This window comes from Euprymna scolopes, chromosome 4 (assembly GCF_053919585.1).
Source record: "Euprymna scolopes isolate OS-2025 chromosome 4, ASM5391958v1, whole genome shotgun sequence".
Taxonomy (NCBI): Eukaryota; Metazoa; Mollusca; class Cephalopoda; order Sepiida; family Sepiolidae; genus Euprymna; species Euprymna scolopes.
Window position 1 is genome coordinate 171,136,961 of NC_136485.1, and position 12,500 is coordinate 171,149,460.

General features: G+C 33.5%; 1 protein-coding gene across 2 annotated transcripts in view; it reads left to right on the forward strand.

Moving 5' to 3' along the window:
• The window catches only part of LOC145270282 (endothelin-converting enzyme 1-like), a 180,223-nt gene that overhangs the window by 983 nt on the left and 166,740 nt on the right, over positions 1-12,500 (forward strand). The gene's annotated exons all lie outside the window — the stretch shown is intronic.

Consider the following 12,500-nt stretch of genomic DNA (forward strand, 5'->3'; position numbering starts at 1 on the left):
CTATAGTTCAATATAAACTGTTGTATACTGTTGATGAAGACAGTGCAGGCAGGCATGTGTAGCTTCATCCCGGTATACTTATTTGCTTGAAATTGGAAAAGTGGACGAATTCACTGATTTTGATGAAAACAAAAACATTGGAAGTGTTGAGTATACGTCGATCCTTAACCAATCCCGGACGATGCCGGATTTCCTTTTTTAGCGCTTTATGTCAAATAGATGATGGAATATGGTTAGATTTGTGCTCATTATTTTTTGTATTTATATAAATCCATATAAATCTCTATTAATCACTAAAATTGAATTAAAAAAAAAATCACCGAACAGATACCATAATCTCACTTCGCTACACCTTATCAGAATAATAATCTATAAAAATTTCAGCCAGATCGACCCAAAAAGATTTCAGCCAGATCGGCGTCTGCCAAGTCTGAAGAAACTATCGGATCGTTAATTTGATTCTGGTAATGAAAACACATGTAACTAACCAGACCAAAAAAAAAAAAAAAACGGTAATAAAACATATTTTGCTCTACATTAGTATTGAGCACTTTTTCAGATTTTTACCATTTACCATTTACTCAGTATATATATATATATATATATATATATATATATATATATATATATATATATATATATATGTATGTATATGCTGCAATTATGTATATATATATATGCTGCAATTATGTATATATATATATATATATATATATATATATATATATATATATATATATATATATATATATATATATACATAATTGCAGGATTTTCAGAGATGATTGCCACCTCAAGATTCCTATACTGCATTAAGTATCTTCTCGTGTGTCCGCAGGTGACTTTTAAGGCCTCAATTGATTTACAGGGACGATGACATACATGACACACGAAATTAAATATCTTAACGGGGTTGATTGGATCCGAATGAGGAATATTGTCTTTGTGTATAACGATGTGCCTTCTCAATCCAGGTGTAATAGAAATATGTTCGGCACTGATTCGTAGCCCGATGGTTAGAGCTGCCGACTGTCAACGCGACGGTTGTAGGTTCGATCCACGGCTGGGGAAAGGTGTTTGTCTAGCCGCACTGATGAGTTGTGATACAACGAAGCAGTACTGTATGTGGAAGACAAATACCTACCTATTTATTTAAATCCCTAACTTGGAATTTATTACTAAAATATAATCCTTACAAGTAATAAATAGAGGTTGGGCGAAAGGAGATGTGTGAAGTTGTCCCTTTATTCTTTCGGTTCTCACATTCCATGAGTGATATTTTTGACGATGGTAAAAATGCTGTTTTCTGGTTCACTTGTTATGTTGAGTTGGTTACTTTCAGTAAATAGTACGTGGATAATTTAAACCCTCTCATAGTATTCAGCACCATTCATTTATAAATCCATCTATCTTGTTAACGCTAAGCTTGCGACTCATTAATCCATATATATATATATATATATATATATATATATATATATATATATATATATATATATATACATAAAATCGTCGCAGTATTTCCACTCTGGACCAAAATACCGTAGATTTACAACAACAGTTGCCGCATACAAATTTCTTATGTTTAACCTATTAGCCATTATGTTATGGAACTTTATAAAGACTTTTCTGACACATCCAGGTGTTCAAATAAAATCCTAGATTCCATCCGAGGAGCTACACCAGCACTATCGCATTAACCTACAGAGCAAATAGTCCTGAATTTTCACCTTGGATATTGTGGTTTCACCCTTCATAACTGATTCATAAACTAATAGTCCAAACGTCAAATTCCCGTCCGTCGATTCCTGTTATTCTCATTGGTTTAGATACGACCGATCCCTTATTCCAGAATATAATTCTAAACGAACGCACAAGCCGTTATTGAAAATGGCGTCAATCGATATAGGAGGCCAGCGTTTTACATCAAATAAAGCGATTACTGAACCGTACGAAGATATTTGCTTCTCTCTTTATCCCGCTCTCTTTCTCTCTCTCTCTAAATATGCTTGGATGGAGGGAGAGCGAGAGAGAGAGAGAGAGAGAGAGAGAGAGAGAGAGAGAGAGAGAGAGAGAGAGAGTGTGTGTGTGTGGGAGAGAGATAGACAGAGACAAAATCAGAGATCAAGACAGCGATAGTTATATCTGTTTTGTTTACATTTGAGCACAATACCCAAACGAAAGAGAGAGAGAGAGAGAGAGAGAGAGAGAGAGAGAGAGAGAGAGAGAGAGAGAGAGAGAGAGAGAGAAAATCATCGTCATGGATTCGCCTCATTTCATTACTGTGTCCCGTTATTTAGATTAAATAGAAAAAAATGGTGTTATTTTGATGCTGTCGTTGTGGAGCAGTGGATATCGGGGCCCACATTGTAACATGTGGGTTTCATGATCGTGCCCATGTAACGGATTGTTTTCTTAAGTTTTGACATTTAAAAGCCTTGTGATAAATACGTATAACATTTCGTGTTTTTTTCTCTCCATTTTCTCAGTTATTATTATCGAATTAAAACAGTTTTATTGTTTTTCCCCCATTTTATTTTTTTTTGTATCAAAATGAAGCGATAAACCTTCATTTGTTTTTGGGGTGTTTTATTTATTTATTTTTTTGCTTTATTTTTTATTTGTTATTTTGGTTTTATTTTGTTTTGTTCCGGTGATAAGTGAAATAATTGAAACCAAGTACTATAGTAATGAATAATAAAAAAAGAGATTGAAAAAGCAAAAAAACTTGATAAATGGGTGTCTCACGAATTAAATGACAATTAAAAGAAACACCGTTATAAAGTGTCATCTTCCCTTCTTTTACGCAACAAGAACAACCCATTTCTCGACTGGGTTGTGACTTGTGATGAAAAGTGTTTTTATTTTATTTTTTTTTTACGACAGCCTGCGACGCTCAGCTTAGTGGTTAGACTCCGACGAAGCTTAACGACACTAGAGTTGCACCAAAAGAAGGTCATGCTGACTGTTTGGTGGTCTGCGACCGGTCTCATCCATTACAGTTTTATGAATTCAGGCGAAACTATTACGGCAGACATCTACTGTCATCAAATCGATAAAATGCATCAGAAACTTCGACAACAACACCCAGCATTAGTCAATTCTCCTCCACGACAATACCCGACCGCACGTTGCCAAACCGACCCTGCAGAATGTGAACGAATTGAACTACAAAACTTTGCTTCATCCGCCATAATCTCCAGACCTCTCACATAATGACTACCACTTTTTCAAGCATCTCGACAACTTTCTGCATGTGAAATACTTCAAAAATCTTAGCGATATCAAAAACGCATTTAGCGACTTCATCGTCACCAGAATGCAAGATTTTTACGTTACTGGCATAAATACACTTGTTTTGCGTTCGTAAAGGAGTGTTGATTCTGATGGTGCTTATTTCAATCAATAAATTTTTGTTTGAGCCAAGATATGTTGATCTGAATCTAAAGTTTGAGAACTGCAAGAACTTTCTTGCCAACCTTATAGTTTTGTTGCTCCTTAAAAAAAAATATTTATAACGAAGAACAATTTATAAAGCATTATTTTTTCATTATACTTTCTATGTTAACAATCGTTTCAAGAATATTAATAATTTATTATTATAGTTGAAAAGAAAATGCCATTTTAGAAAAAAGTTCAAGATACTTCCGTTAGATAAAAACTGAGACCATCACCTATTTAGGACAACTACAACAAAATATTTAAGTGTAACGTTGTACTCCCTTTTTTAACAGCGTCAGTATATCTTAACAGACCCAACACGTTGTGAACTCCGTCGCAAGGAAATGACAGAAAGGACAAAACTCAATGCATTTTCTCTTTTTTTTTTAACAAAAGCCTTTATACCTGGTATTTCTAACAACACATTTTTCTAAATATTTAAACAGTTCATTTCTTCTTCTTCGACCGCATATGACTTTTCACTTCTCCTCTGACGCCACCCACACACCTCGAGCACCTTTCTTTCTCTGAATATGTCTCGAATACCTCTACGTCTCGAATATGTTTCAAATACTTGTACATCTCGAATACATCTCGAACACGTCTTCTCTGAACCCGCGTGTCCTTTTTATCTACTGTGACGTCACATTGCGGAGCTGGCTTGGTCATTTATATATGGCTGCTGCTGTTGTTAAGCCAGCATTAGCGGCTCTTTTATATAAGGCCCCAGAATGTTTGTAAATTATATGTCAAATGCCTGTGTTGAAATGAATCTTTTCACCTAATATTGAGTAGCCTGAAAATATCAATGCCACAATGTAGCCGTCTTCAGCTTCAATCACCGCCTCCATATGGGTCCGGTACTGGGAGCATGCCTTTTCCACTAGCTTCGGCGGGAGCTCGGCGAATACTCGGTGAATACTCGACGGATGGCGGCGATCAGGCTGACTTTGATGTTTTGGGACGTCATATTTGTGATGTTCCCGATATATGACCAAACGAAGTAGTCTAGTGCGTTCATTTCGGAGGAAGAGGGAGGCAAGTGAAAGAAGGTTAAAAAGTCGTAGCCTCCTGTGTGAAGCCAAGCCTGGACCTCTTCAGAGTTACGGGTGGCGCAAAGTCCTGCTGCAACACCCAGGGTCTGCCAGCGACCACCTGATTTCACCAGGGGATCACCACACTCTTCGGTATATTCAGGTACACTTTGAATTGACTTTTAAGTCGAATTCGAACTTGTGAAGTGGCATGATCTAGCCCTAACTTGAAACCACACCAAAGGCCACAACCGTGGCCTGAAATTTTGTTTTCATCACCCAGAGCACGTCCCTGTTAATCGTGGAAATCCAACGATGCATTTTGAGGGTGCTGGGAATGGCCCTGTTGTCATAATTTGAATCGGTAGAGATCTCTGATCTCGCTTGTTGAACATTGTGTCATTTTCAGACATGATAGAAGTCTTCCATCGCTCTTGCCAACTAGTAGATGGTCTAGAACAAAGAAAAAGAAAATCGGTTTTAATTAAATTGAAATGGAATTATGTTGTCATTTCTAGGGCGACAATTTTATCGTTCCATCCTGTGTGTGTATGTGCGTATATATATATATATATATATATATATATATATATATATATATATATATATATATATATGCACACACACATTTCAACATTCAAAAACTCTAATATTAATTTGCGTGGGGGCGAGTTAAAACCTATATCTCGTTGTCGCTGTTGTTATACTTCGGAATTGAAAATTTTTCAAAATTTGACAGAACGACAATAATTTGAAAAAACATTTTTTTTTTTACATTTTCATCCCAAACAAGGCACATTGCCACTTTGATGTAGGGGGCTACTATCAGGGACATAATCTACAGGGGTACTATCTGGGGAGTTGGGCAGCACGATGTCGGTTCACGTTACACTTGAACTTCTGCATGTCAGTACAGTTGGGGAAGCAGGAACCTGGAAGGGAATTCCAAAGTCTAGCAGTTCTGGGGAAGAAACTACTGGCTCTCTTACATCTAGTGAGGTTTACTGTGAAGGGGTGGGATTTAGCTGCTGTCGGGTTTGTCGGGGGTATTTACGTCAAGTGGGTACGAGTGCTTGCAGTTCGTCAGAGCATTCACCGTTAAAGTACTTTTAGAAAAGGCAGGGGGATGCTACATTTCGTCGATGGGACAGAGGCTGAAGCTTATGTTGATAATTGATAAAATTATAAATTTAAATAATGCATGGGCGCATTTGGTATAAGAGAGAGAGAGAGAGAGAGGGAGAGAGAGAGAGAGAGAGAGAGAGAGAGAGAGAAAACACAAACAAACTAATAGAATTAAAAAAAAAGTACCGAAGAAGAATCGAATCTTTACCTTTTTTTTTTGTTTTTTTGTTTTGTTTATTATTTTTTTATTACTCCAAAAGTATCGTTAGAATAAGAAAATTGAATTTAATACTAGAAATAAAAAAAAATTGTAATTAATTAATAAATAAAAAGCGAAACATTTTTTTGGCGGGAGAGATTCCGTGTGTTGAAAATCTCCCGTTTTATTTTTACTTCAAAAATTTTCAATCAATCATTAAGGCAAAGTAACCAATAAAGAAATTTTATCGAAAACTCCTTTACCGTTTATCAAGAATCTTGTTCATTTCATTTTTTGTTGTTTATCGTTTAGTTTTTTGAGTAAGTTTTTAACTCCTCTCCCTCTACATTATATTTTAGAAATATTAAAATTTATTTTCTTTTGGAGGGTAGGGTCTCTTTTAAAAACGAAACCGCCCTCAGTATTTTCTTTAATTTTCTATTTTTTTTTTAGCGATTATCAAGATAACTAAGATCTGATCCTCTCTTGTCGGACTATATTTCTCGTGCTCACGTAACACTCGACGCTACTTTTTTTTTTTTTTACTGAATAAACGTTTCAAAATAAATTAAACCACTAACAACTTAGCTAGCTAGGTAGAAAAATCGATTTTTCCCTTTAAAAAACAACAGTAAATAAGTATAAATATTTTTAAAAATATGCAGTCTTTAGTCTCGTTTTTGAACAAAACAAACGCTTTAAAATAAGTGAAACCACTAACAACTTAGCCAGTCAGGTAGAAAACGGGCACTTAGAAAATCGATTCTATTTTTTTAAAAACAACAGTAAACAAATAAAAATATTTAAAAAAAATATGTGGGGAGGTCTTTTAAAAACAATATCTCCTTCAATAACTAAATCATAAAATGTGTTTTCAATCGATATTTATTCAATAAGGGACCAGTTTTCCTACCTAGCACAAATGGACGCGTTTTCCAGGTACGATTTCTCCGGGTACGATTTTTCCGGGTACGAGTTTTCCTAGCACCGATCCCAATATGTATTTTGGTATTCTTTTAATACGAGACCAGTATGCCTCAATATTGTTGCCGCAAATACCGGTAAGCAGATCCCAAAGATTTTGTGAATGATTTACAGTTCCGTGCACATATCCCAGGTTTACCAAATTGTTATTGTTGAAATTTTTATTTTTTATTTTCGAATGAAACATAATTAATAAAACAAAAACAGTTGTGTTCTCGTTGAGTAGGATATAACTATAATCTTCGCCCCCCCCCAAGAAAAAAACAAACAAACATAATAACAAAAAGCGCAAAATTAAAAAAAAAAGAAAAAACCCAAACCAAACCAAAACAAACAAACAGACAAACAAACAAAACAAGGCCACACACGCCCAAATTTTCCTTTCTTTTCAGAATAATGAAAGCTCCCTCGAACGTCAGAGCCGAGGCGTATTTTGCTATGGGGGCCTAACTCGTGTACGTCCGCCAAAGGATACAGTGAAACTTGTATTTACCCTAAAAAAAAAAAAAACTATTTAAAAAATAGCGCGGTTCCAAAAATACATAAGCACCGAAAAAACACTTCTTGTATTATTTGATAATATAAGATTTGTTGTTGTTGTTTAAAAGTTATATATATATATATATATATATATATATATATATATATATATATATAATCTAAAATAAAATAAAATTTTAGATTTCTAAATAGAGAATAAAAATAAAATAAAAATAAAAATAAAAATAAGAAAATAAAAAATTATTTTCTTATTTTATTTTTATTTCTATTTTTATTTTATTGTTATCTTTATTTTTATTCTCCATTTAGAAATCTTAAATTTTATTTTATTTTAGATTGTATTTTTTTACAAGCCAATATAGCTTAACACCCCCCCCATAATCAGCTAAGCAAACCCATACAGACCCCTAAACATTAAACCAGTGACATATATCGGAACATATTTTATCATGCGCCTACCTAAACTCCCATTATTAACTACACCCTTTTATTTTTTATTTTTTATCCTAACTTTACTTTATTTACTTAGTATAAACAGACACATATCTGTGTATATGTGTCTGTCTGTATATGTATGTATATATTTATGGATATGTAGGTTATTATATAAGTGTATGAATGTATGTGTACATGTGTGTGTTTGTATTTATGTATATATGCATCAATATCCTACTGGAGATAAATGTCTGTGCATATGTGTATGTAAGTATGTGTATGTGTGTGCATATATATATGGTTATGTGTGTATGTACATATATGTAAATATGTGTATATATGTATATATATGTATACGCGTGTCTGTGTGTATACGTCTATATGGGTGTGTGTACGTGTGTGCATTTATTGGCATGTATGTTTCCGCGTACTTTCTGTATATATTTGTACGTACGTATGTGGTTGCATGCATATATGTTGATATACTTTTATATATGTACGTGTGTATTTGTGTGTGTGTGTATATATATATATATATATATATATATATATATATATATTAAGTAATGTGATTTACAATTTAAAATCTAAAAATTAAAAAAAAAAATTTTAATTTTAAATTTTTAAATTTTAAATTGTAAATCACATTACTTAATATTGAATTAGCTCTAGGACATTTAACTATCGAGCTTATTATATATCTAAATTACAACGAGCACTTTCTATTTCCTGTATTTTAATTAAACTAGTAATTTCACTGTTACATTAAAATACACTCAGCTCTTTAGACTATTGTTCTAATCTCCTTTAAATTATATATATATATATATATATATATATATATATATATATATATATATGCATGTACGTGTTTATATGAGTATTATGTGTGCGTATGTGCGCGTGTATTGGCATTTGTATTCATTCTTAACTGCCTAAAACAATTCATTGTCGGCTGTACGCAACATTTTGTCGATGGGACAGAGGCTGAAGTTTAGCTGACAGTTCAGAACCTATCAGATTGGCGACTCTCTTTTGTATTTTAAACTTCAACACTTAATTATTGTTGATCTCCGGTCCCCCTTATTTTCTCTTCCCCTCTTTCTTTTTTCCTTTTTTTTTTCTCGTATTTTTTTTCTCTCGTATTTCTTTTAAAATCGTTCTTCCAAATAATAATCACCATTTCTGTAAGGTCTAGCGAGGCTGCTGGATCGTAAATATTGTCCGGCAACCGAAACATATGTAACTGAACAGATAAAACGGTAATAAAAAATAAAACGCATATTTGCTCTGCAATAGTATTGAGAACTCTCTTCAGATTGTACTAATTACCATTTTTACTACACACACACACACACACACACACACACACACACACACACACACACACACACACACATATATATATATATATATATATATTCTGTGTATGCTGTGGTTTCCTAGATGTTAATACAATGGAAATCCAGTGTTCATAAAATAGTACTCAAGGACCTATAGAGGTGTATTATTTATACAAACATTATTGGCTACATATGTGCACACATGTTTCAGCTGGGATTTTCTCCGAAATTCAGCGTCATCAGGCTACAAGACTTCTTTCAAATGTACATGAGTTTTTTGTCCAACTTTTTCTTCTGCTGTAAAGGAAAGTAGAACGTAAAAGAGAAATCATTTGTCCAAATATTCAATTACTTTAACATAATTTATAATTTTATTGCTTGTTATCATCCAGCAATAACATGTGCCGCATCAGGATAGGAAAACGTTTACACAAATTTATTACCTAGTAATAAATTTTTAAAGTGTGGCTTTCGGTCTGCTGAAATCTAATACTACAACCAGCTGTTTAAGAACAATTCACACCGACATGCAATTATACATCCACCCAACATAGACATAGATAGATATAGATAAATAAAATCATATAGAGATGATAACAAACCAATTTGAGAGTACATATGCACATAAAAAATAATTCGTCTTTATGCCGTTACTGCGTGTTTCACGGACGCGCGATCTTCAAACGATCTAATCACAGAGGTCGAATTTACTGTCTGGTTATAATTTCGTGGATTTTTTTGACTTTTTTTTTTTATTCTGTACGATTCTCCTTTTTCCGCTGTCTTATCCTGTTTTGTTTATTTTTCTTAGTTTCCTAACGCGCGCACACACACACACACACACACACACACACACACACACACACACACACACACACACACACACACAATATATATATATATATATATATATATATCACAGCTGAAACATGTGTGCACATATGTAGCCAATAATGTTTGTATAAATAATACACCTCTATAGGTCATTGACTACTACTAGGAAACTAGGAAGCTGATTGGCTAACTAAAAATTCAATAGAATATGCGTATATAAAAACGCGAGACTACAACAACTCTTCGCATAAGCCTGACGAATCCTAGTGTGGATTATACGTGGAATATTCTGTGTAGCTTAATTGCCATATATATTTTTCTAACTTGCTACCAGCTCTACCTATGTATTGAACACTATTGAAGTAAATACTTAGTTTACCGCATAAATTATATTTTCGTATTATTTCATGTGATTAAATGAAGTAGTCACACACACACACACACACACACACACACACACACACACACACACACACACACACACACACACACACACACACACACACTCGCCCGGCGTTGTCCGGCGGTAAAACACGCATAAATGCGCATGAACCTTGAGGGAACAATCATTAAATAAAAACACCGTTTACGCAGGGTCCACGTTCTCCATGAAGTACCAAATGTTCTAAATAAAATATTTGTTTTATTATTTGATAGTACAAGAAGTGTTTCCTTTTTTTGTTTGTTTGTTTCGTAATAACACAAGAAATGTTAAAAACTAAAGTACTTTTTATAAATATATGGTTTTGTTTTCCGTGTCTTCCGTTCGGTTCGTTACATAATCAACCGTATCCACTTCCGGTAGCTTGATTTATTTCGGAGCAGTGACATTGGACATAACCTAAAAATATACAAATTTATTTTCTTTTTGTTGGGGAGGGGGAGAGGGAAAGAGCTCGTTTTAAATTATTTCATGTCGGACATTTTTTGTTCAAAAGTAACACTCTACATTACTTGCTTTTTTTTTTTTTTTTAAACTAAATAAACTCTTTAAAATAAGTTGAACCACTAAAAACTTTTGAAATTAGGTAGAAAACAAAAACTTAGAAAAATTAATTAAATTTTTTTAAAACAACAGTAAACAAGTAAAAATGTGTATTCTCTTTTAAAGACAATATCTTTTTAAAGAACGGTCATAAAATGTGTTTTTAATCGATATTTAGTCAATAAGTGACAGTTTTCCTACCTAGCAAAAAGGGACGAGTTTTCCGTGTACGAGTTTTCCGTGTACGAGTTTCCCGGGCACGGGTTTTCCGGGGACGAGTTTCCCGGGGACGAGTTTTCCGCGAACCATATAGGGATATATATATATATATATATATATATATATATATATATATATATATATATATATATATATATGACATAATCACGTTAAAACCGGTTCTCATTAGATCACCGAAGTTAAGTAATGATGAGTCTCACCAGTACTTTTATTTTCATCGAAATCGATGAAATCGACCACTTTTTAATCAAATCGATTGATTGCCTGCTCTAGTTATGGACATACCCCCATCCCACATTGTACCGGCCGAAAACTTCATATGCCTCCCTGCAGTGACTTAGTCCACAATACATTGTAATCTACATTGCACTGTAGAGAATCTACAATCTTATCAAAGAACCTACTGTTGATTTTATATGCTGGTCCCTTCTGCTTGTGTGGTGATAACATTCTGAAATGCACTTGTGATGTTAGACTATATAAAGGTGTTAACTTTGGTAAAAAAAAAAATCGGATATTTTCTCCTTTAATTGGATTTTTCTATTATCGATTTTCAATACTGTCCGAAGACATTTCGATACAAAACCTTTTTAAAAACACTCCCAGACATAGGATGTACATATGTGTGAAATTAAAAAAAAATCCCCTCAACTGTTTAGGAGTTTACGCACAGACAGATAAACTATATATATATATATACTAGCAAAAGTACCCGTCGTTGACTGGGTTCAAAAACAGCCTACAGTAAAATGGACTCTGATTTATGAAAGTATGATAGGTTATGAAAAGGAAGGGTTGTAAATTTGGGTTGAATTTGGGGGTATCAAAACCAAAGTAAAATATGATGAAAGTAAAAATAAAATAGATAAACCCCATAATTTATAATACCATACCTGTTCACACTGAAACACTTATCACAATATTCTGTGGATCTATATTAAAAAAACCTTGTTAAACTTTGTGACATATTTCCATTCTATGGAGGTCAGGCGCGAACGAACACCCCATAATTTTATTATACCATATTTCTTCAAACTGAAACATAATTATCAAAGTATACTTACGCAGATAGATATGAAAAGGTTTTATTGAAGTTTGTACCTATTTCCATTCAATGGAAGCCAGGTGCGAACGCAGACCCCACAATTTTATTATACCATCCCTATTTAAGTTAAAACATACTTATCAAAGTATTATTATGTACATCTATATCAAAATAACTTGTAAACGTTTTTTTTAATTTTTAAATTTTTTATTTCCATACTTTGTGGACCAGGCGTGCACGCAGACCCCACAATTTTAATAAATCATCATTATGCCTGATCAAACATACCCATTCCTGTGTCTCGATACATCTTCTATCATTATATGTAATCAGT